Raw genomic sequence first — 23,738 nt, 5'->3', positions numbered from 1 at the left:
TTTGCCTAGAAATGTGAGTTTCTGTTAGGGTTGATTTCTACTTTTATTCCACTGTGATCTGAGAAGGTACATGGTATGATTTCTATTTTTTTAAATTTCTTGAGATTTTCTTTGTGTCCTAGGATATGGTCAATCTTAGAGAATGTCTTGTGAGCTGATGAGAAGAACGTATATTCAGTGGATTTTGGGTAGAATGTTCTGTAAATGTCTGTCAGACCCAATTGTTCTAGAGTTTTGTTTAAGTCCATTATTTCTTTTTTTTTTTTTTTTTTTTTTTTTTGAGACAGAGTCTCGCTTTGTTGCCCAGGCTAGAGTGAGTGCCGTGGCGTCAGCCTAGCTCACAGCAACCTCAAACTCCTGGGCTCAAGTGATCCTTCTGCCTCAGCCTCCCGGGTAGCTGGGACTACAGGCATGCGCCACCATGTCCGGCTAATTTTTTTATATATATATCAGTTGGCCAATTAATTTCTTTCTATTTATAGTAGAGACGGGGTCTCGCTCTTGCTCAGGCTGGTTTTGAACTCCTGACCTTGAGCAATCCGTCCGCCTCGGCCTCCCAAGAGCTAGGATTACAGGCGTGAGCCACAGCGCCCGGCCCATTATTTCTTTATTAATTTTCTGTTTGGAGGATCTGTCTCGTGCCGTCAGTGGGGTGTTGAAGTCTCTGGTGATTATGGAGTTGCTATTAATCCATTTGCTTAGCTCCAGTAAGGTTTGCTTTATGAATCTGGGTGCACCTAAGTTGGGTGCATATATATTTAAAATTGTTATCTCTACTTGTTGAACTGTGCCCTTCACCATTATATGATGACCCTCTTTGTCTTTCACTGATTTTGTTGGTTTAAAAAGTAAATGGTCTGAAATTAGAACTGCCACACCAGCCTTCTTTTGGCTTCTATTTGCTTGGAATATTGATCTCCACCCTTTTATTTTTAGTCTATATGCATCCTTGCAGGTTAGATGTGTTTCCTGAAGAGAGCATATGCTTGGCCTGTATTTTCTTATCCATTCAGCCAGCCTATGTCTCTTGAGTGGAGAGTTTAAGCCATTCACATTTATTGAGAGAACTGATAGGTAAGGTAGATTACTGTTCATTCTGTTGGGTTGGAGGTTGTTGCTTTCATTTCTCTCTTGAGCCATTGTATTATCTGGCCTTTAATCTTTGGGTTTTGGTTGCTTTTATATTCGTGAGTTTTTATTATGGTGTTCCGTGCGTAACACAGTTTTGAGTACTTCTTGTAGGGCTGGTCTTGTCTTGGTGAATTCTCTGAGACTTTGCTTTTCTGAGAATGTCTTAATTTCTCCATATATGAAGCTTAGTTTTCCAGGGAATAAAATTGTAGACTGGGCATTGTTTTGCTTCAGAAGAGTGAGTGTGGGGCCCCAGTCTCTCCTTGCTTGTAAAGTCTCATTAGAGTAGTCTGGTGTTATTCGAATTGGCTTTCCCTTGTATGTCACTTGCTTCTTTCGTCTTACAGCTCTTAGAAGGGCCTTTTAGTTGATATTTCAGTCAGTCTGATGACTGCATGTCGTGACGTCTTCCTGTTTGCATTGAATCTCCCAGGGGTCCTCTGAGCTTCTTGAACTTGTATATCAAGATTTTGAGCAAGGCTTGGGAAATTTTCCTCTATTATATCTTCAAATAGCTTGTCCAACCCTTGAGTGTTGTCTTCTTCCCCTTCTGGTAACCCTATGACCCTCACATTTGGTTTCTTCACAGAATCCCACATCTCCTGTACGCTTTGCTCTTTTCTCTTGTTTCTCTGCTCTATCTCTGTGACGGTTTTATTTAGTTGGAGGGTGTTATCTTCAAGCTCTGAGATTCTTTCTTATGTTTGATCTACCCTGTTTTGAGACTTTCCACTGTGTTTTGTAGTTCTCTGAATTGATTCTTCATTTCCAGGTGTTCGGTTAAACTTTTCTTCATTGTGTCTAGGTCTTTAGTGAACTTTTGTTCTAGGTCCTGGAGGCTTTTTGTGGTTTCTTTGTGTTGGTTATTGAGCTGTTGTTGCAGCTTGGTGAGTGTTCTTATGATCTACATACGAAATTCCTCTTCTGTCATTTTGGTTGCCTGATTTGGGTTGTTGTCTGTTTCTAGGGAGCTTGTGTTCCTCCTTGGGGATGTGTTTTCCATTTGGTTCTTCATATTTCCTGAGTTCCTTCGCTGGTTTCTTCCCATGTCGATCAGTTGTTCTTTCTTTCCTTTAGGTTTTTGTTTGGGTATTCACACGCCTTGTTTAGTTTCTGAGCCGTTAGGTGGTATCTGTGGGTGAGATTCGGCCACTCCCTGTATAATGAGTCAGTGGGTGCTGTGAAAAGGCTGTGCAGGATGCCGTCCCTGTCAGTAGGTGGCGCTTGCTTGGAGGAACAGGCTATGCTGTTGTTTTTGTGTCCTGTTATCAGCTCTTGTTCTGGGCGGAGATGGGTTGGGTAAGCCTGCCCTCAGGCACCACCACTGTCGTTAGCAGGGGTCAAAGTTCTGTTTTCTGCTTCCAGGAAAAGCTGTCAGGGCGGGGCTGGAATTGCTCCACTCAGCCATGAATTCTGCTTGTGGGGGTGGGGCTGTCTGAGACCCACAGTCTGGAGCAGGCCTCACTTCTTTCCACCCTCCCCAACTCCGCAGCTACTCCTGGGTCTCTGCCAGCAGGCCAGACCACAAGCCACCAAGCCTCCCCGGACTGTGATGCCGGCGGGGAGGTTCCCTGTGCAGGAATGCCACCTGGACTGGGCGTACAGTCTCCTTTTCGGAGGAGGATTGCCCTCTAGGACGCCGATCTGCCCCTGAAGGCACACACACCTCAGTAGGCTGTTCACATATATTTCTTCTGTGCCCCAGGCAATGCTAGACCTCGGTGCACGGGATCTGGTCTGCAGGTCCGACCTCTGTGTCCCATAGTTCAAACTGTATCCCCACCAGGGAGAGGAGTTCCGGTCCCAATTCACCCACAGGGAGCCCAAGCTGGGTCTATGTCTCTCAGCCTCTGAGTCTGCCCTGTTCTCCTGGGAACACCATGCCAGCAGCACCTGGGAGAGCTAGTTGGTAGGGAGCTAACAGTCTGAGTTCCCCTGAGTCAGCTGTAGGGTCCCAAAAGGGAAGGTCCCGTTCCGTGGAGGTCCCTCTGGCTGGTGGCTGTATTGTCTCTCTGGGCAGCCGCGGGTAGGGTGGGCGGAGGGTAGGAGGAGGCAATATGGCGCCTGCTGCCCGGCTCGGGTCTGTGCACACGGAGGTGCCGGGAGGGAGTGGGGAGCCTGGTGCCGTGTCCGCTACAGGCTCACCACTAGCTGGCGGCAGCCGTCTCTGGGCTGGTGTCCGCCGGTCTCTCCACCCACTGGGGAGCCCACCAGCAGTCCCAAATGCAGGGGAGGGGAAAGGTGAATTATCCACCTACCCTTCCCGCTGGTCTCCGGGCTGCTCCGGCGGTCTCAGCTTCCAGTTCTCCTCCGCAGTCTACTCCCGTGGAGTCTCTCGGGTCTCAGGTACCCCTCCTTCCTGCCCTCGTCTGCTGTATGCTCGTCTTCTTGCTTCTTTTTTCTAATTTCTGCTAGAATCTGTCTTTTCTGCAGAGACACTCTTTCTGGCAGTGTTTCTTGTCCGCCATCTTGATCCTCTCCCCTGTCCCAGAGGATTTGATAACTTGTCTCTCCATTGTCATTTTATTCATAGAATTTTTTTACTTCCATCTTGATTTCTTCTTTTATGAAGTAATATTTAGTACAAGGTTGTTTAATTTCCACGTTTTCATGAAGAAGTGTGAGTTTCTGTTAGGGTTGATTTCTACTCTTATTCCACTGTGATCTGAGAAGATACATGGTATGATTTCTGTTTTTTTAAATTTCTTGAGGTTTACTTTGTGTCCTAGGATATGGTCAATCTTAGAGAATGTACTGTGAGCTGATGAGAAGAAAGTATATTCAGTAGATTTTGGGTAGAATGTCCTGTAAATGTCAGTCAGACCCAATTTTTCTAGAGTTTTGTTTAAGTCCATTATTTATGTTTTGTTTTTAATTTTTATTTATTTATTCTTTATGTACAAATTCTGTATGTACGAATATTGTTAAGGTTACATATCTTGAGCCTGCCCCCCTCTCCACTCCATCTTCAAGTGTTGCACCCTGCACCCACCATAAAATTGCGTATCCTTCCCCTTTTCCTCCCTTCCAGCTGTCCACCTCCCATTTACAAAATTTTTCTTTTATTAGACATTTTTTTACAGTGTGTTTCTTTGCCTCTCCCTAAAAAGGGATCGAGGTAATCCTTTCCCCCCTACAATGCTCATCACATCCTTAAGATGTGGGTTTCCCCCCCTCAGATCCCTGTTGAACACTACAATTATTTGAACACCATAGTTTTAGGCTGTCAGTACCAATTTGATGGTGAGTAGATGTGTAGCTCATTTTCCATGTCTTGAGTTGTCTCGCTTTGTATTACAGGCTTAAGCTTAATCCACGATAGCATAAATGGTGCTAGTTCACTATCGTATCTTAGGATTGAGTAACATTCCATTGTGAGTATATACCACATTTTAGTTATCCAATCATGAATTGATGGGCCCTTCAGTAGTTTCCATGACTGCAATAGTGAATTGTGCTGCCATAAACATTCGGGTGCAGATGTCTTTATAATAGAATGACGTATGTTCTTTTGGATAGATGCCCAACAATGCTATTGCTAGGTCGAATGGTATTTTTTTTTTTTTTTGAGACAGAGTCTCACTTGTTGACCAGGCTAGAGTGAGTGCCGTGGCGTCAGCCTAGCTCACAGCCACCTCAAACTCCTGGGCTCAAGCAATCCTTCTGCCTCAGCCTCCCGAGTAGCTGGGACTACAGGTATGCGCCACCATGCCTGGCTAATTTTCTATATATATTAGTTGGCCAATTAATTTCTTTCTATTTATAGTAGAGATGGAGTCTTGCTCTTGCTCAGGCTGGTTTCGAACTCCTGACCTTGAGCAATCCGCCCGCCTCAGCCTCCCAGAGTGCTAGGATTACAGGCGTGAGCCACCGCGCCCGGCTCAAATGGTTTTTCTATTTCTAGTTGTTTGAGGTATCTCCAAATTCTTTTCCTCAAAGCTTGCACTAATTTGCAGTCCCACCAGCAGTGTAGGAGTGTTCCTGTGTCTCCACATCCTTGCCAGCACTTGTTGTTTTGGGATTTCTTGATATAGGCCATTCTCACTGGGGTTAGGTGGTATCTCATTGTGGTTTTGATTTGCATTTCACTAATGATTAGAGATGTTGAACATTTTTTATATGTTTGCATGCCATTATTCTGTCTTCAATGGAGAAGTTTCTGTTCATTTCCATTGCCCATTTCTTGATGGGGTTGTTTGATTTTTCCTTGTTTATTCTTTTAAGTTCTAGATAGATTCTTGTTATTAGACCTTTATCGGAAGTGTAGAGAGCAAATATTTTCTCCTATTCTGTGGGTTGTCTATTTGCTCTAATGATCGTTTCCTTGGCAGTGCAGAAACTTTTTAATTTGATCAGATCCCATTTGTTTATTTTTGCTGTGGCAGTGATTGCCTAAGGGGTCTTCTTCATAAATTCTTTGCCTAGGCCAATATCTGATAGGGTTTTCCCAACATCTTCTTCCAGGATTCTTAAAGTTTCATGTGTTAGGTTTAGGTCTGTTATCCATCTTGAGTGAATTTTCGAGAGGGGTGAGAGGTTGGGGTCCTGATTTGCTCTTCTGCATATTGCTAACCAGTTTTCCCAGCACCATTTATTGAAGAGAGAATCTTTTCCCCATAGTATATTTTTGTCTGCTTTATCAAAGATTAGGTTACTGTATACAGATGGTTTTATCTCTGGAATCTCAGATCTATTCCAGATATCGATGTTTCTGTTCTTGTGTCAGTACGGGGTAGACTTTACTATTATTGCCTTATAGTACCACTTAAAGTCAGGAAGACTGATCCCTCCCAGTTTGTTTTTCTTACTTAAGAGTGCTTTGGCTATGCGTCATTTTCTCTGGTTCCATACAAAGTGAAGGATGATTTTTTCTATATCTGTAAAGAATGCTGGTGGTATTTTGATGGGAATTGCATTGATTCTGTAGATCACCTTAGGTAATATTGACATTTTAATAATATTGATTCTTCCTAGCCATGAGCATGGTAGATTTTTCCATGTGTTGAAATCATCTGCAATTTCTTTTTTTAGTATTTCATAGTTCTTCTTATATAATCTTTTGTATTTCTCGTTAGATATACTCCTAGATATTTAATTTTCTTTGGAGCTATAGTAAAGGGTATTGTGTTTTTGATTTGAGTTTCTTCTTGATGGTTTTTGGCATATATGAATGCTTCTGATTTGTGCATATTGATTTTATACCCTGAAACTATACCGAATTCATTTATCAGATCTAGGAGTCTCTTGGATGAGTCCATGGGCTTTTATATATATAATATCATATCATAGGCAAAGAGTGAGTGTTTGATCTCTTCTGACACAACTGGGATGCCCTTTATACCCCTTCATGCCTGATTGCTATAGCTAAGACTTCGAGTACTATGTTGAATAAGAGAGGAGAAAGTGGGCATCCTTGTCTAGTTCCGGTTTGAAGCGGGAATGATATCAATTTTTCCCCATTTAGGATGATGTTAGCCATTGGTTTGTGATAAATGGATTTGATAAATTTAAGGTATGGGCCGTCTATGCCTATTTTGTTAAGGGTTTTTATCATAAAGGTATGTTGGACTTTATCAAATGCTTTTTCTGCATCTATTGACAGAATCATATGGTCTTTGTTCTTGGCTTTATTTATAAAGTGGATTGCATTTATAGACTTGCGTATGTTGAACCAGCCTTGCATGCCAGGAATAAACTCCACTTGGTCATGGTGAATTTTTTTTTGATGTGCTGCTGAATTCTATTTGCTAAAATTTTGTTTAGAATATTTGCATCTATATTCATGAGGGATATTGGTCTATAATTTTCTTTTTTTGTTGCATCCTTTCCTGGCTTTGGTATCAAGGTGATATTGGCTTTGTAGAATGAGTTAAGAAGGGTACCATCCTTCTCAATGGTGTGGTAAGTTTCTGTAGTATAGGTATGAGTCATCCTTGAATGTTTGGTAGAACTCTGGGGTGTAGCCTTCCGGCCCGAGAGTTTTCCATTTGGGAAGGTTTTTAATTACTACTTCAATTTCTGAGCTTATGATTGGTCTGTTCAGGAACTCATTATCCTCCTGGGTGAACTTAGGGAGGTTGTGTGATTCCAGGAATCTGTCCATTTCATCTTCATTCTGTAGTTTTTGGGCATATAGATTTCTATAGTAGTCAAACATCATGTTTTGTATTTCTGTGGAGTCTGTTGTGATCTCTCCTTTTTCATTTCTTATTGAGGTTATTAGAGTTCTTTCCCTTTGAGTTCTTGTCAGCCTAGCCAGAGGGCTGTCAATTTTGTTGATCTTTTCGAAAAACCAGCGTCTGGTTTTGTTGATCTTCCATATAGTTCTCTTATTCTCCATTTCATTTAGTTGAGCTTTGATCTTAGATATTTCTTTTCTTCTGCCAGGATTGGAATTGGTTTGCTCTTCTTTTTCCAATTCCTTGAGTGTATTCATTAGGTTGTCTGTGTCTTATCTTTCTGTTTTTTGCATGTGAGCATTTATTGCTTTCTAACAATCCTTATTCGTAATTCTTCCTCTGTTAGTTTAATCACATCATGTAAGTTGGTGTCCGTTGGTGGAGAATGATTATTTTTTTTGGAGGTGACTTTTCTCTCTGATAGTTTATAGTTTCTGAAGTTTTTTGCTGGTTCTTCTTCATTGGGATACTTTGTTGAGGACCAGAGGTGCTGGAAGTCAATTATAAGCTGTGTACTTGGGTTCCAAAGGAATGATCCTTGGGAGACCTGGGAGGATGTGTTCTGCTCGTGTATCACCTTTCCCAAGGGTCTTCGAGTCCTCAGGACTAGCAACCTCCTTTACTTATCTGCCTTGCTATGACAGTCTCTATTCTCTGGGCACAGAACACCAACCACTGAGTGCAGCAAGATACCCCTCAGGCTTAAACTTGTGAGATAGCTGCTGAACAAAGCACCACTTTCAACTTTCCACCCATATAAATTCAGCTTTCAAGGCCACTTGCCGGGTTAGGGCAGGGGGGAAGACTGAGTTTACTACCAGGGCTGCCCTTCGCAGTGTTTTCACACTAAGGAGTGGCTTGGTAGAGCGGGGAAGCAGCTGTTAAGTTCAGACCCTCTCCCACTTGCTTCTGCTTCAGTGGTGTGCTGGGAGCTCAACAAGTTGCCTTCTCTGGAGGCCCGAACAGATCAGCCAGGTTAGGGTAGAATAGGTGCCCGGGAAACACTAGAGCACTGCCCACCGCAGCTTCTCCAAGGTTTGGGGTAGTGTGGCAGTGCTAGGAAGTGGCTGCAGCGTTTGGACCCTTTCTTCTCCTGCCACTGGTTCAGTGGGGTTCTGGTGGTTAAGAGAGATACCTTCTCCAGCTGCTCAAAGAGTTTGTCTGGTTTAGGGTAGTAGAGATGCCTGGCAAACGTCTCCAGTGCAGTCCTCCACAACTTCTCCAAGCCGCAGGGGTAGAGCAGCGGGACAGGAGAGTGGGCACAGAGCTGGGCCCTTTTCCCTACCCACTACTGCTTCAGAGGTGCTGTGGGCTTGATTGGCAGCCCTCTCCTGAAGCAGGAATAGATCAGCTTGTTTAGGATCCTGGGGAAACCCAGAAAATGCCCCCCGAGCTGATCTGCCTCGAGTAAGCCGGGAGAACGTCTCCCGCGCGACTCTGTGCAGAGTCTCCAAGCCGCGGGGGCTGGGTGGCAGAGAAGGGGAGCGGGCACAGAACTGGGCCCTTCTCCCCACCCACTATCACTTCAGCAGGGCTGTGTTCTCAACAGGCTTCCATCCTCTGAAGCAGAAACAGTTCAGCTGGCCTCGGGCCCCGGGGAAGCTGGGAGAAAGTCTCCCGTGGGGCTCTGTGTGGTGTCTCCAAACCGCGGAGTCTCCCAGTCGAGGGGGTTGGGCGGTGGAGCCCGGGAGCGGGCACAGTACTGGGCCCTTCTCCCTACCCACTACCGCTTCAATAGGGCTGTGGGCTCAATGGGCTGCCGTCCCCTGAAACAGAAACAGTTCAGTTCGCCTTGGGCCCTGGGGAAGCCTGGAGAACGTCTCCTGCCAGGCTCTGCATGGAGTCTCCAAGCCACGGGGGTTGGGCAGTGGAGCGGGGGAGTGGGTAGAGAGCTGGGCCCTTCTCCCTACCCACTACCGCTTCAGCGGTTCTGTGGGCTCAGCAGGCTGCCCTCTCCTGAAGCAGGAAAAATTCAGCTGGTTTTGGGCAGTGGGAAAGCATGGAGAACGTCTCCCGCAAGGCTCCCCGCGGAGACTCCAAGCCGCGGGGGCTGGGCAGCAGGGCTAAGGAGCAGGTACTGAGTTCCGACCCTTCCTCCACTCCCCACTGCTTCGGTGGCGTGCTGTGTAGAATTCTAAATGCTGCCCGTTTCAGACTCCTCTCCAAATCACTTGTCTGCCCACGTGGTAGGTAAGGTCGATTACTGTTCATTCTGTTGGGTTGGATGTTGTTGCTTTGATTTCTCTCTTGAGCCATTGTAATATCTGGCCTTTAATCTTTGGGTTTTGGTTGTTTTTATATTCATGAGTTTTTTTTATGGTGTTCCATGTGTAACACTGTTTTGAGTACTTCTTGTAGGGCTGATCTTGTCTTGGTGAATTCTCTGAGACTTTGCTTATCTGAGAATGTCTTAATTTCTCCTTCATATATGAAGCTTAGTTTCTCAGGGTACAAGATTCTAGTCTGGGCATTGTTTTGTTTTAAAAGAGTGAGAGTGGGTCCCCATTCCCTCCTTGCTTGTATTGTTTCAGTCGATAAATATGGAGTTATTCAGATCGGTTTTCCTTCATATGTAACTTCCTTCCTGTGCCTAACAGCTTATAGGAGGGTCTCTTTTGTTGATATTTTGGTCATTCTGATGACTACATGGCGTGCTGTTTTCCTGTTTGCATTGTATCTCCTAGGAGTCCTTTTGGCCTCTTGTATTTCTAATTCTAGGTTACTGGTTAGACCTGGGAAGTTTTCCTCAATTATTTTTTCAAAAAGCTTATCTAACCCTTGAGTTTTTTCTTCCTCCTTCTCAGGAATCCAGTGGACCCCCAGGTTATTTTTCTTCATATAATCCCACAATTCTTGTAAGCTTTGCTCATGTTTCTTATTTTTCTGCTCTAACTCTGTGATTACCTTATTTGATTCAATGGGTTGTCTTCCAGTTCTGAGATTCTTTCTTCTGTTTGGTCCACCCTGTTTTTGAACCTTTCCACTGTGTTTTGCATTTCCCTGAATAAATTCTTCATATCGAGGATGTCTGATTGATTCTTCCTCACAATGTCGATCTCCTTAGTGAATCTTTCTTCCAAATCTTGTATCTTCTTTGTAGTTTCTTTGTGTTGGTTATCCATTTTTTCTTGCATTCCATTGTTTTTTTTTACAATCCAATTTTGGAATTCTTCTTCTGTCTTTTTAGTGTTTTGGGTTTGTTCAGACTGCATTTCTTGAGAGCTGGTGTATCTCCTAGGGGGAGTATTTTCGGCTTGATTTTTGAATTGCGTTGGGCCCACCTCATCTGGGTCAATTGCTAGAGTTCAGTAGTCTGCTTTTTGTAGTTTCTTGATCAGCCACTGGGGTGAGCTCTTCCACCACACTTGGAAGGTTCTCCTGAAAGGGGTAGCTTTTGAGGAAAGTGGGTTTTCTTGTCTCACCCCGCCTCCAGGGGTGGAGCCTACCACTTTGGGCAAGAGAGATGCGTGCTGAGGGGAGGAGGTATCTCCTCAGTCTGCTCTGCACCCCAGTGGCTGTAACTCCCCTTGGCTGCTAGACTTCTCAGTAGATCTTTGATGGAGCCAGGCCTGACCAGCCGATGGCAGATTGTGTAGGGGCGGGATTGCCAGGGGAGACTCTAGGCTGGGCAGGGGCAGGGGACTTGCCCGCTGATGGCTGGGCTGTGGACCCCCTCAATGCAATCGCTAGCCCACTTATAGGGCACCAGTACTGGGGGCGACTGATTAGGGTGCAGCCAGTGCCTGGTTGGGGGCCTGGGTCAGTAGGACACCCCGTAGGTTCCTCCACACCGCCTGCCCAACCGCCTGTTCAGTCGGAACCCTGGCATTTGCTGACCCGCCCTGTGCGGTTTTATTCGCCTGGGGCAGTTCCAACTTAGAGCCCCCACTTAGTCTCCCTGGTTACTAGAGGCGAGACCTCTAACTGCCTCCCCAGTCCGCACAGATTAGTTTCCTCCTATCATGGGGCTCAGGGGGGACCACCCCTCCGACTTTCACCATCAACTACACCCTCCAGCACCCTCTTCTTCTGCTACGATTTCGCACCAGTTTCAGACCAGTCTCTGGCTGGGTGGGTGTGGAGGTCAAGGGGGAGGCAAGGAGTCCTCCTGTGGGTCTGATCCCATATCACCACCTGGCCCAGCGGCCGGCGCCCTCCCACTCACCCTATTGTTTGCTTTGCACTCTCCAGAGAACCCGATCTTATTTCCCGATCACTTTGTTTATCCTTTTTATGAGTTCCACTTTGCTCCTCTGCATATTCTCAATGCTGTCCTTGTAGTGGGGAGATCAACACGCACGTAGGAGACCAAGATCTGTGTCTCGTCTCTGGGAGCAGGAGTCCAGAGAGTAACTTCTACTCCGCCATTTTCTTGAAAAGCCTGCTATTTTTTTTAAGTATGGTACAACAATTTGCATTTATTCAAATATAGCTAAGTCGTCTTCTTCTGGGAGAGGGAGTAGGTAGCTGGGTTGGTGCAGCACAGCAAGGAGGGGAAAGGAAAAGGATTTCCCAGCTGCCGAGCAGCTGGCAGGAAGGTGTAGACTGGTGGGGTTGAGCAGGGCTCCCACAGACGGGGACACACACTGTGGGTGGAGAGCCCGTCACTACCTTTTGAGTCGACCTTCCTGGGGTGGAGACCACTGCGTCTACCCGTGGACAGGGGGATGACCAGGGCTGCTGGTCAAGGTGTTGACTGCAGCACCCACGGGGCAGCGTTGCCTCCACGGCCCTGAGTAAGGACCTCAGGCCAGTGACTTCTCCATCATGAAAGAGAGAAAGGGCGAGTTATGGTTGGGGTGGCCTAGGATAGGGTCAGGGCTGCTGGTGTTTGATTTCCTGCAAAGGGTGTTGAGATTCAGAGGTCCATAAGTCATGAAGTGGTTTAATTAATAGAGAAAAATTAGGGAGCCAGGCATGGCAGTAGCTGGCAAGCCCTGAGAACTCATGTAATTGTGTCTTCTTTGGGGAACGTGAAACATAAAATGACTTGGGCCCTTATTGGTCCATATTCAGACCATGGGTTGTTACGAGGGGACCCATGAACTTTATAGAGATTTCACAGACTTGGAGCATTTGTTTGGAGACCTCGAGTCCCTTGGAAGCCAACCTGTGAAGGAGGTGGAGGGTGTCCTGTAAACAAACATCCTCTGGAGGGGAGCAGAGGACCAAGTTCCACCCATGCTGCAGCAAGGTGGACCCAGGAGGGAACAGAACCCCAGGCAAGTCAGCTCTAAGAACTTGGGAGAGGCAAGTGGAGCTGTCAGTGTGTCCCTGAGGGGCAGGACAGGTGTAGTGGCTGCCCCAAGTGAAGGCAAAGGTGTCTACAGGAATGCTGAGAAAGGCACTGCGGAGACCTGCCTCTTACTTTATAAATGTGGTGGAGACGACAGACACATCCCAGCCCATAGTGGGCTCGGGCTCCCCTGTCCTGTGTGAGTGTTCATGTATGTGTGTGAGTGTGCATGTGTGTGTGCAAGTGTGCATGGAGTGCAAGTGTGTGTGTGTGTGCATATGTGAGTGTGTGTATGCAAGTGTGTGAGTCTGTACGTGCATATGTGAGCATGCGCACATAGGTGTGGCTAGGTGGGGGCAGATGTCTGCGTTCTCCCAGCCACACCTCTGCTCAGCCCCTCATCATCATCCCTCATAGTCGCTCCTTCAGGAACACTGGCACCAGCTCTAAGTCCTCAAGTGAAAAAGCTCAGGGGACCTAATGTGCAGCGTGGATGTTGTTGGACATAATAAAGAATTTGACTGTGACAATCAGTGCACAAAGGAATGTACAGATATATCAAACCATCATGCTGTATAACTTGAATGTATTCAATAATTTTTAATTAAATATTTTTAAATGCTTTTTATTTTTCATTTATTTATTTTTTGGAGACAGTCTCATTCTGTTGCTTGGCTACAGTGCTGTGGTGTCAGCCTAGCTCACAGCAACCTCAAACTCCTGGGCTCAAGGGATCCTTCTGCCTCAGCCTCCCGAGTAGATGGGTCTACAGGCATGTGCCACCATGCCTGGCTAATTTTCTCTATACATTTTTAGTTGGCTAATTAATTTGTTTCTATTTTTAGTACAGACTGGGTCTCACTCTTGCTCAGGCTGGTTTCGAACTCCAAACCTTGAGCAATCCTCCCACATCAGCCTTCCAGAGTGCTAGACTTACAGGCATTAAATGCTTTTTTAAAAAAAGAATACCAACTGCTCCTTTGTAACTCTTACTTCTCCCACTCAGCTTTGAGCAATTGTGAAAGCAGAGACTGGGTCCGAGTGACCTGTGCACCCAGGACCCAGCACGGGCTGCCAGATGTTCAGGCTTTAAAACTATTTATTGATGCACAAGGTGAAGCATGACCCAGAGAACAGGCTCAACTCTCAGTTTTACACACAGAGCCCAGCGCCAAGGTCAGCAACTGAACTCCAGGGAGGTCTGCAGGGTCAGCTGAGCAGGTAACTACAGCACAGTCTCTGCGGCACTTGGGGATTCGCAGGAGACATCAGGGACCAGCTGGGACACTGCAGGGCTGTTCAGGACGTCGGCTGGGCGGCTGCAGCTGGGTCTCTGGAAACAGCCAGTGACTGCAGGTGGGTCTGTTTGAAGTGTGCAGTTCAGTAGTGTGAAGTTTGTTCATGTTGTGTGCAGTCGTCACCAGCATCCCTGTCCAAACCTTATCCATCTTCCCACTGAAACTCTTACCCATTAAAGACCATGTCCTCATGTTTCCTCCTGCCAGCCCCTGGTAACAAATGTTCTCTCCTTTATCTCCACGGGACTGACTATTCTTGGTACCTCGAATAACTAGAGTCACATAATGTGTGTCCTTCTGTGACTGCCGTATTTCACCTAGCATAAGGTCTTCCAGATTTACCCATGTGTGGCATGTGTTCGTCACAACTTCACCCCATTTTAAGATTCCATACTACTTCACCATGTGTCTGTGCCACCATTGGCACATCCACTCATCCACCAGTGGACGGGTGGGCTGCTGATACTTTTTGGCTATTGTGAATAATGCTGCCGTGTACATAGGTGTGTGAATATCTGTTGAAGTCTCTGCTTTGATTTCTCTTGGATATATACCAGAAGCGTAATTGCTGGATCACACGGTAATTCTTTGTTTACTCTTTTGTGGAACCACCATCCATGTGGGTAATAATTTACAACATGCTCCTTTTTGGGTAGTCTAATAAGCAATATGAAGCCATGGTTATTATCATTTTTGTTCAATATCGAATCCCCAAATTCTTGCATATTAACTGGCATGATATATATGCTTACAAATATTAGGGAGACAAGTGATTAAATAAATGACTCAGTGTTGTGGAGGACAGTTATATTCATCTGACCATTCCTAGAGTATTTGTCTTCCTTGTGCAGCAGGCAAAGCAGGACTGTGAGACTCGGGCGTCACTGACAATGAACACAAAGGGGCTGAGTGTTGGGAAGCCCAAAGCCACCAGGACAGAGATGCTCCTCAGCCAATGGCTTGGGTTCTGCAGCTGGGTTATCGAAATGACAAAATAGTAGCTAGAGCATGAAAGGAGACGAACATGCTAACCAGGATGAGGATAGTGTGTGTGGCTCTGGTTCATGGGAAGTTCTGGGGGAGAGGCGGCTGCTGTGGTTGTGTTGGACTCTCTGCTTGTGCCTGTGCAGGACGAGGACCATGGAGCCGCTGGTCCAGACCATGAGGGCCAAACACAAACCATCCGTGAACAAGAAAATGACTGCAGTTACTGAGAAGACCAGTCTCCCTGGAATGGGTGAGGAACAATACAGATATATTTTGTCCATAGTCTTATTTTTGCTGTTTATTAGGCCAGTTGCATATTTTGCAATATGAATGTTTACCACAAGGTGCAAGACCCAGCAGAGGAAACAGCAGAGAACAATGCACTTTGGGGATCTAATATGAAGGTCCATCCACCTAGAGATGCTGGGACAAAGCTTAATGGCCTGAAAGCCACTGAGGAGGCAGGTGGTGCTGAGGGAAACCCCTCTGGCCACTCTGTGTAAATAGAAGACAAGTTTACATCCAGCCTCATCCAGGAAAGTTTCCAATCCGAAAGCTGCAAGTGTCTGAGGGATCCCTTTAGAACAAAGAACCAACTTGTTAGATAAGACCAGCTGTTTGAGGATCAAGTCTCTGGGTTTCAGTATCTGTGCAGTGATAAGAGAAAAGTTGTAAAAGCAAAAGAGTGAAGAATTTCCAAGGATTCCAGCACTAGTCTGAATGAGAAAGGTAATTCCCCAATTTAAGTTAACAGAAACCAACCCATCCATTGAGAGGAGATGTTGGAGTGTGATTTTATTTCAATGAGAGAAATCTAGAGACTGAAAAAGAGAATTAGGTTAATCCCATTGCATCCAGAAAATGCCTTTTGTCACACAACCCATTATTCCAGCAAATTCAAACATTAAGAACATGTCTTTTGTAAGTACAAAGCTATTTCTTGCAAAATTATCATGTCACACCACAATGTCTGAACCCTGCGAACCTAAATCATAGAGAGACTGAAGGGATCCCTGTGTGTCCCACAGTGGAGCACTGGGCAGCTGTGGATGTGGTGAGGACGTTCTCTAGATGGCTCAGCCTGCAGGACATACAATTATGGGTAGGTGACAAAATTAAAGACTCAGAATATCATGTGTAATTTGCTTTACTAAGAACCAGAGATAAATAGTATATTGGTAAGCTATGTGTTTATTTATATTTTTATATTTAAAAAATAAAAGAATATCCTGGTTAGAGCTGGAACCCATACTACTAAGTGAAGTATCCCAAGAATGGAAAAACAAGCACCAGATATATTCTCCAGAAAACTGGTATTAACTGACTAGCACCTAAGTGGACACATAGGTGCTACAGTAATAGGGTATTGGGCAGGTGGGAGGGGGGAGGGGGGCGGGTATATACATACATAGTGAGTGAGATGTGCACCATCTGGGGGATGGTCATGATGGAGACTCAGACTTTTGGGGGGAGGGGGGAAATGGGCATTTATTGAAACCTTAAAATCTGTACCCCCATAATATGCCAAAATAAAAAAAATAATTAAAAAAAATAAAAATAAAAAAAAATAAAAGAATAAATTAGAACTTTTGATGGAGAGAGAACTGAAAAGTAGCCTTACTCTCAATCTAGCTAACAGAGAAAAAATAAACTAGTAAACAGAAAGAGAAATAACTCACAACACATAATTGCCCCTTTGAAGAAAGAACTCACAGTACAAGTGATCTTTGTTTTGGTTTTTGGGTTTTTTTGTTTTGTTTGTTTTTTTGTTTATTTTATTTTTTTTTTTAGACAGGTTCTTGCTCTGTCACCCTGGCTAGAATGCTGTGGCATCATTACAGTTCACAGCAGCCTCAAATTCCTGGGCTCAAGTGATCCTCTTGTCTCAGCCTCCGGAGTAGCTGGGACTACAGGTGCATGCCACCATGACTGGTTATTTTTTATATTTTTTGAAGAGATAGGGTCTTACTCTTGGTCAGTCTGGTCTCAAACTCCTGAGCTCAATCAATCCTCCCTCTTTGGCCTCCCAAAGTACTAAGATAACAGGTGCGAGCCACTGCACCTAGGCTGTTCTTTCTTTTAACTAAAACACCTGTGGCCTAACTTGTTATCTGTAATAATTTCATTTTCTCAGCCTTGAAGAGCCCTACACGGACAGTAGGATTGCAAACTCTGTGCACCAACTCCCTGCCTAAGTTTCTGCCAGAAAAGAGATTCCAAGGACTCAGGTAAAGTCAGCTTCACAGAGAAAAAAAGAAATAAAGAACACCTGCTTCCCTGCCGCTTCCGTTATCAGTCCGCTGAAGCAGAGGGGAAAAAACCAATTTTACCCTTTAAAGTTTCAAGCAACTTTCCCTCAGCTGCCTGGCACTACCCTCTTCCTTTTCTTCAGTGGCATACAATTTCTCTCCTTCTCTCTTTCTTTTTTTTTTTTTTTTTTTTTTTGAGACAGAGTCTCGCTTTGTTCCCCAGGCTAGAGTGAGTGCCGTGGCGTCAGCCTCGCTCACAGCAACCTCAAACTCCTGGCTCAAGCAATCCTCCTGCCTCAGCCTCCCAAGTAGCTGGGACTACAGGCATTTGCCACCATGCCCGGCTAATTTTTTATATATATATCAGTTGGCCAATTAATTTCTTTCTATTTATAGTAGAGACGGGGTCTCGCTCTTGCTCAGGTTGGTTTCGAACTCCTGACCTCGAGCAATCCGCCCGCCTCGGCCTCCCAGAGAGCTAGGATTACAGGCGTGAGCCACCGCGCCCGGCCTCTTTCTTTTTTTCTTTTAAATTTATTTTTCCCAAATTCTGTGGGTACAAATATTGTTAGGGTTACATATCTTGCCCCTCCCCCCCCGTTCTGCCAGAGCTTCAAGCTTGTCTAGTCTTCAAGTGTTTCGCCCTGCACCCACCATGAAAGTGCGTACCCTTTCCCTTTCTCAGAGAAATAAACTTCCACTTCTGTATATCCTGCTTGCTGTGTGATAAAGCTTTCTCATCCTGCATACAAATTCCACACCCTTTGAGTTACAGGGTACAGAGGAGACTAGATGAAGCTCAAATGATCTGACTGCAAAAAATGTTTGTTCTTTTGGTTTACAAATATATACATATTTTGTCAAAAACTTATAACACCCACTATATTTTAAAATATAATACATACGCCTAAAAACAAACCTCAAAAACAAGAGGAAATGAACTTAATTTCATCCCAAATTATGGCTTAACCTTCAAGGATGAATTATTTCCACTGAATTTTAAGCATAAATATAAATATATAAAAATATACTTCTATATGTTTCATAAATAAATATATATTTAAAATTTATTAATTAGTATAATACATGTATACAATATCATGTGTATTATGTAATGATATATAATTCCTATTGTAATTAATCTTGACTATATAGTAAAATACATGAGTATATCATTTAAATATTTAATATTAATAAATATATATAGTGAAAATTACTTATTTTTTCTTGAAGAAATATCTGAATTCTCATTAATGCAGGAAGTATGGAAGATGGGCTCAGAACTCCTTATGGTACAAGAAAGGAAAGGAGTCACCAAATACCAACAGATTCACATGACCAGAAGAGATGGGCTATTATGATGCGCTGTCAATGGCAAAGGGAGGGAAATTTATATTATATAATAATTATATATATTATATATTTACAATATATAGTAATATTTGCAATGAATTAATAAATGAATATATACAAATTCTATGTGTTTAATGCTGCTAACAGCAAAAGAAACAGCACAAGAAAGCAAACAAAAAACCCCTCCCATTTGGTAAAGAACCAAATCACCACATAGAAAGCAGGCAATTTGAGAAAAGAACCCGGATCTCTCCTTTCCCTCTGAGTATTCCACACAAAACGTTTCTTACTCTGTAGAGTACAATGGTGTTCACTAGGTGCTGGTGTGAAGTAAGAGAATGTTTATCAAGGGGTACAAAATTTCAGTTTTCCAAGATGAACACACTCTGCAGAGCTAATGCACTGCATGGAAACTGTAGAAAGAATACTGTGCTGTGCTGGGCCATCCAGTCCTAGGTGTCCCCCCCAACACACACAACTGATCACTGTGTGAAGCGATGGCTATGTTAATTCTCTCGATTATAGTGATTATATATATTATCACATTTTACACCTTTAAATATTAATATATACAGTTAAAAATACCCAGAGTAGATAAACGAAATGTATCTACTATTTAAGTGAGAATTATAGACTGTTACTCTTGAACTCAGTAATGGATACAACCATCATAAATTAAGAGGGCTCCATCTCTTGCACTATATTTATTATTTTCCAGTATTAAAGATGACCCTTTTTACTATTACAGTGGTTATAAATAGAAGGATATGGAAATTGTCCAGAAATAAGACACAATGCTGGAAACCACCACAATTTTAAGTTTGCTATACCTCTAAGGAATACAATCAATGGGGAAAAAAGTATAAGCATGAATGCATACCTTTTTTTTTTTTTTTTTTGAGACAGAGTCTCACTCTGTTGCCCGGGTTACAGTGCCGTGGCATCAGCCTAGCTCACAGTAACCTCAAACTCCTGGGCTCAAGCGATCCTTCTGCCTCAGCCTCCTGAGTAGCTGAGACTACAGGCATGCGCCACCATGCTTGGCTAATTTTTTTCTCTATATATTTTTAGTTGTCCAGCTAATTTCTTTCTATTTTTAGTAGAGATGGGATCTCACTCTTGCTCAGGCTAGTTTAGAACTCCTGAGCTCAAGCGATCCTCCTGCCTCAGCCTCCCAGAGTGCAAGGATTACAGGCGTGAGGCACCGCACCCAGCCATGAATGTATATCTTGGTAATCATGAAATCATCTTATTAACTTTGGACATGATCTAGTTGCATAATTGCTAAATAAATTGCTAAAGTAAATGAAATGATTTTGTATTAATTGTAAGTTTCCAAAATACACAAATCTTAGTTAGAACAATACTTTACAATTTTTCTTTCTAGAGACAGCATTTCATTTGAAATTTTGATGAAAAAATTCCTTAATAAATTGTGTGTAATTGTAAAAATCAATCACTCAATTAAACACATTTGGAAGAAATACTGCAAGGAAATGAAGGCCATAACAGAAGGCCAGAACAAATGCAGAGAAACTCTTATCCTGCATCGGTGACTGAATAAATAATTTGGCCAAAAATATGTGTGCATAAACAATGCATTTCATAATGAGATGCCAATGTTCCAAATGTCCTGCTATGGTAAAAAGAAGACAGAGAAATAAACTGATCTGAATAGAAGAAATAGTTTTGCCAAATATTTAAAAAATTACGGATACAGAGTGGTTATAGTGAACCAGGGATATAGACCTACAGTCTCTAAAATAATGTGAAGGATTTCAGAGATGCATAAATAAATAAATAGATGCAGGGATAGAATATTGTCTTGATCTATGAATTTAAAAAATTGAGAGCTAGAGACTTATAGGTTAAAAAATATTGGAAACTTATTGTATGTATAAAAATTATTTAAAAATGAGCTGAAAGTATGTTTATAAAATAATGGTATTAATATATTTGGACACAGATGAAAAACTATAACCACTTTACATTGGATGCTATCCAGACAAATAAAAATATTTATATACAAGCTATAAATATATCAATAGTATCTAGTAGATAAAGGAAATGGAAAAATATATATATATCTTTTAAAACATGAGTTGAAGAAAACACTTGGTTAGCAATAAGAAAGGAGCCATACAATAATTTAAAAATACTAGAGCATTTAAAATAGTAAAACTTATGTCAGATTAAAGGAACAAAAAATGAAAGGAATAATATTAAGGCATATTTTATACACCAAAATAGAAGTACAGAGGCTGTCACTAAGATTGTGTTTATTTTAACTAGTTACATAAAAGGGGATATGACTTCTCAGTAGGACAATTGTTATTAAGTAAAAATCATTTCTGGGAATGATATCATAAAAACTCATAAATAGATATTTTTTCTTGGAGATTATCATGTAAATCCAAAATAAATTTTAAAACATGTTCACATTTAAAATATATGTTTTGGTTAAACGTTTAATTTAGGGTCACAGGTTCACTTTGCATAATGATTCTTCTTATTGCAAGGTTTGCATTTTTATGTCTAGGCAAAAGATAAAATGAATTAATTATGGTTTCCCAGTTTGGAATTAATTAAAGTGAGATTAAAGTAGAATCTTCTTATATTGATATGATGCTATGAAGTAATCATATAGTCTTTAGTCGCATTATATTGGACACAACGTTTTATAATTATCTGAAACTTAGATGTTTTCCAAAGAATTTAAGTTAGCATTCATCAAAAGAAAGACTGTTTTTATTTGTATAATAATGTTCATCTTGTTGAATAATTCACAAGTTATTAAATTACAATGGGATTTACCTGGCATCAAAATTTGGGAAGTATTAGAATCTTGGCAAAGCACAGATTATGAGAACTAGAAGCTTTAGAAGAGCAAAACCATTTCTGGGAGGCTATATAAAAATCAATAACAGTTTGGCCCCAGTGTTAAGGTGAATGGGAGAAAGGTGGGAGAGTGTGAAAAGAATATGCATTCATGAAGTATATGCACACAAACCTATCCAAAATTTTCTTGGGAAATGTGTTATGACAACAAAGAGAAAAAAATTAGTTGATCAACACATGCAAACAAAAGAGGAGGGGGGCAGCCCATGAAATCATGAAAGAATCATATGAATGAGTTTAAATAATAAACTAAATCAATTGAGCAGGAGTGAGAAAAAGTATGATAAATAATGGAGAGAAGAAACTATCTTTGACTACTGGACCAGCTGTGATAATGAGTCCCATGTATTGTTTAAGAACTGGAATATTCAAGGAAAAATAAATACCTTTTCTTTTCTTTTATCAAAGTGATTTTTATGGAGGCACAATTAAGGACTAAATGAGACACATCTTACTTCCTAGGAGAGTGATATAAACTCCCCACTGCACAGCTCCTGTGGCTGGGATTTTAGCAGTCAGAGCAGACTAAGTTTCCACTGCTTAAGAACTGAGGGGAACAACAAAGGGTTTAGGAAACTTTCTTGTTAGGTCCCAGTGGCTCCGGAGCAGGTGCAAAGGTTTGTGGGTTACTAAAGTACTTTTAAATCCAGTTCATTGTCAGAATTGCATTTAGACCATAATACGTTTATAGCCCATAATTATTTCTGTTCCCTAAGCCTTAACAACTCAGTCGCTTTTGTAAAACAGGAGATTTATTTTTTGCTAAATGGAGACATAGTTTACTGTCTTCACACTGATCCCAGAAATTTTCCATGTACATGAAATGATTGGTGCAATGAAATGCATCTTGCATCCCAGAATCCGTAAGAAAGGACATGGAGGTGTACAATTTTCCATTCATCACAGAAATCTTTCATACAAATACTGCCATCACCAACCAAAACATGACAGGCTACCATGACAGAGCTTTAAATGTTCTAAGTAGAAGTTGTCACTAGACAACAGGTGTGTAAACCAAGCAGTAAATACGTTCCAAACTCTCTTACAAGCAGGCGAGTGAAAACTGAGGTTTGGCATATTCATTCAGAAAGGGTGTTTCAGATGCAGCTGTGACAAAGAAGGTGGACAAGAGATGTCAGGCAGCCCTGAGACAGGGAGTTTGGGGTGATTCTGTGTCTGAGGAATACTCAGAAAATATTTTTGCTCTATGTATTTTTTAATGGTCAGTTTTGACTTTAGGGGAAAAATGATAATTATATGCACACACCACATTTTTTTATGGCAAACATTTGATTTCTCTAAGGATATATCTCTACACCTAAAAAGGAAGCCCACTTACCAAATGCCATTTTTGCGGTAGCTATAGCTGACATGGACAGTGTCAGGGCACCTGGGCAAAAGGAGGCAGTTTATCCCTCAGGTAAAGGCTTGGGACACCATGAGATCATCTCCCTGCTAGGAAGAAATTATCATTTCATCTGCAAGTGCAGTGACACTGTTTGCATGGGGATATGGGATGATCTCAGAAAAACACTGTGAAGTGTTCAAATTACTTACAGCTATTAGTTGTGATCATTTGAATGCAAGAAAGAAAACAAGAGATAGAAACACAGAGAGAAAGAGACAGAGATAGAGAGAAAGCTAAAGGCAGAGACAGGGAGAGTGAGAGAGTGCTCTGAGGAGGTATCAGGGGAAACATCTGAGATGGCTGAAGACACCAGGTGGAAATAGGATGTCAAATGAGTGCTCTGGGTTCTGGGATGTGAGAGAAAGAAGGTGAGAACAAAAGGCTGGCTGTGTTTCTTGATAAGCTTAGGGTTTTGCCTCCCAAACAGTATTATTTTTCAATTCTGAGACCTTTGCAAAAACTGCAGTCCAGAGGGAGGATAAAGAATTTAGAAAAGAATTGCCCTAGTGTTAGAAACCAACTTGGAGGAAGTGGAGAAATGTTTGTTCACTGGTTTTATAGGCGTGTTAGGCATTTAATGTGTGTCCAGCATGATTCTTGGTGTATGAGTTGTATCAGGAAAAAAAGGCTTCCAGAAAACCTGCTTGTATTGTATCAATACCATAGTCAAGATTGAGCGATATTAGACAACAACAAATCATAAATAAAACATCTAATGTGTGCAGCGCACACCATCTGAGGGTGTAACAGAGAGAATGGCCTGAAAAATGGTAAAAATGTTTCCTGTCTCTTCAAAACCCCCTCACCCTTTTTGAGAACTAAAACCTACATCCCTGCCTCAGGCTGGTGGTCAGGAAGGACAGGGACTGTCCTTTGCTCGGTGCACCACGGGAAATGGCTGAAGGGAATTATCTGGGCAGAGGTCACAGGATTGTCTTAACCAAAGATACAATTAATCAGAGGTCATGAGATTGTCTTAACTGAATCTTAGCTGAATAT

This window comes from Microcebus murinus, chromosome 32, assembly GCF_040939455.1.
Source record: "Microcebus murinus isolate Inina chromosome 32, M.murinus_Inina_mat1.0, whole genome shotgun sequence".
In the NCBI taxonomy this organism is placed as follows: domain Eukaryota; kingdom Metazoa; phylum Chordata; class Mammalia; order Primates; family Cheirogaleidae; genus Microcebus; species Microcebus murinus.
The sequence above is the reverse complement of the archived record's forward strand: the minus strand, read 5'-3'. Positions refer to the sequence as shown.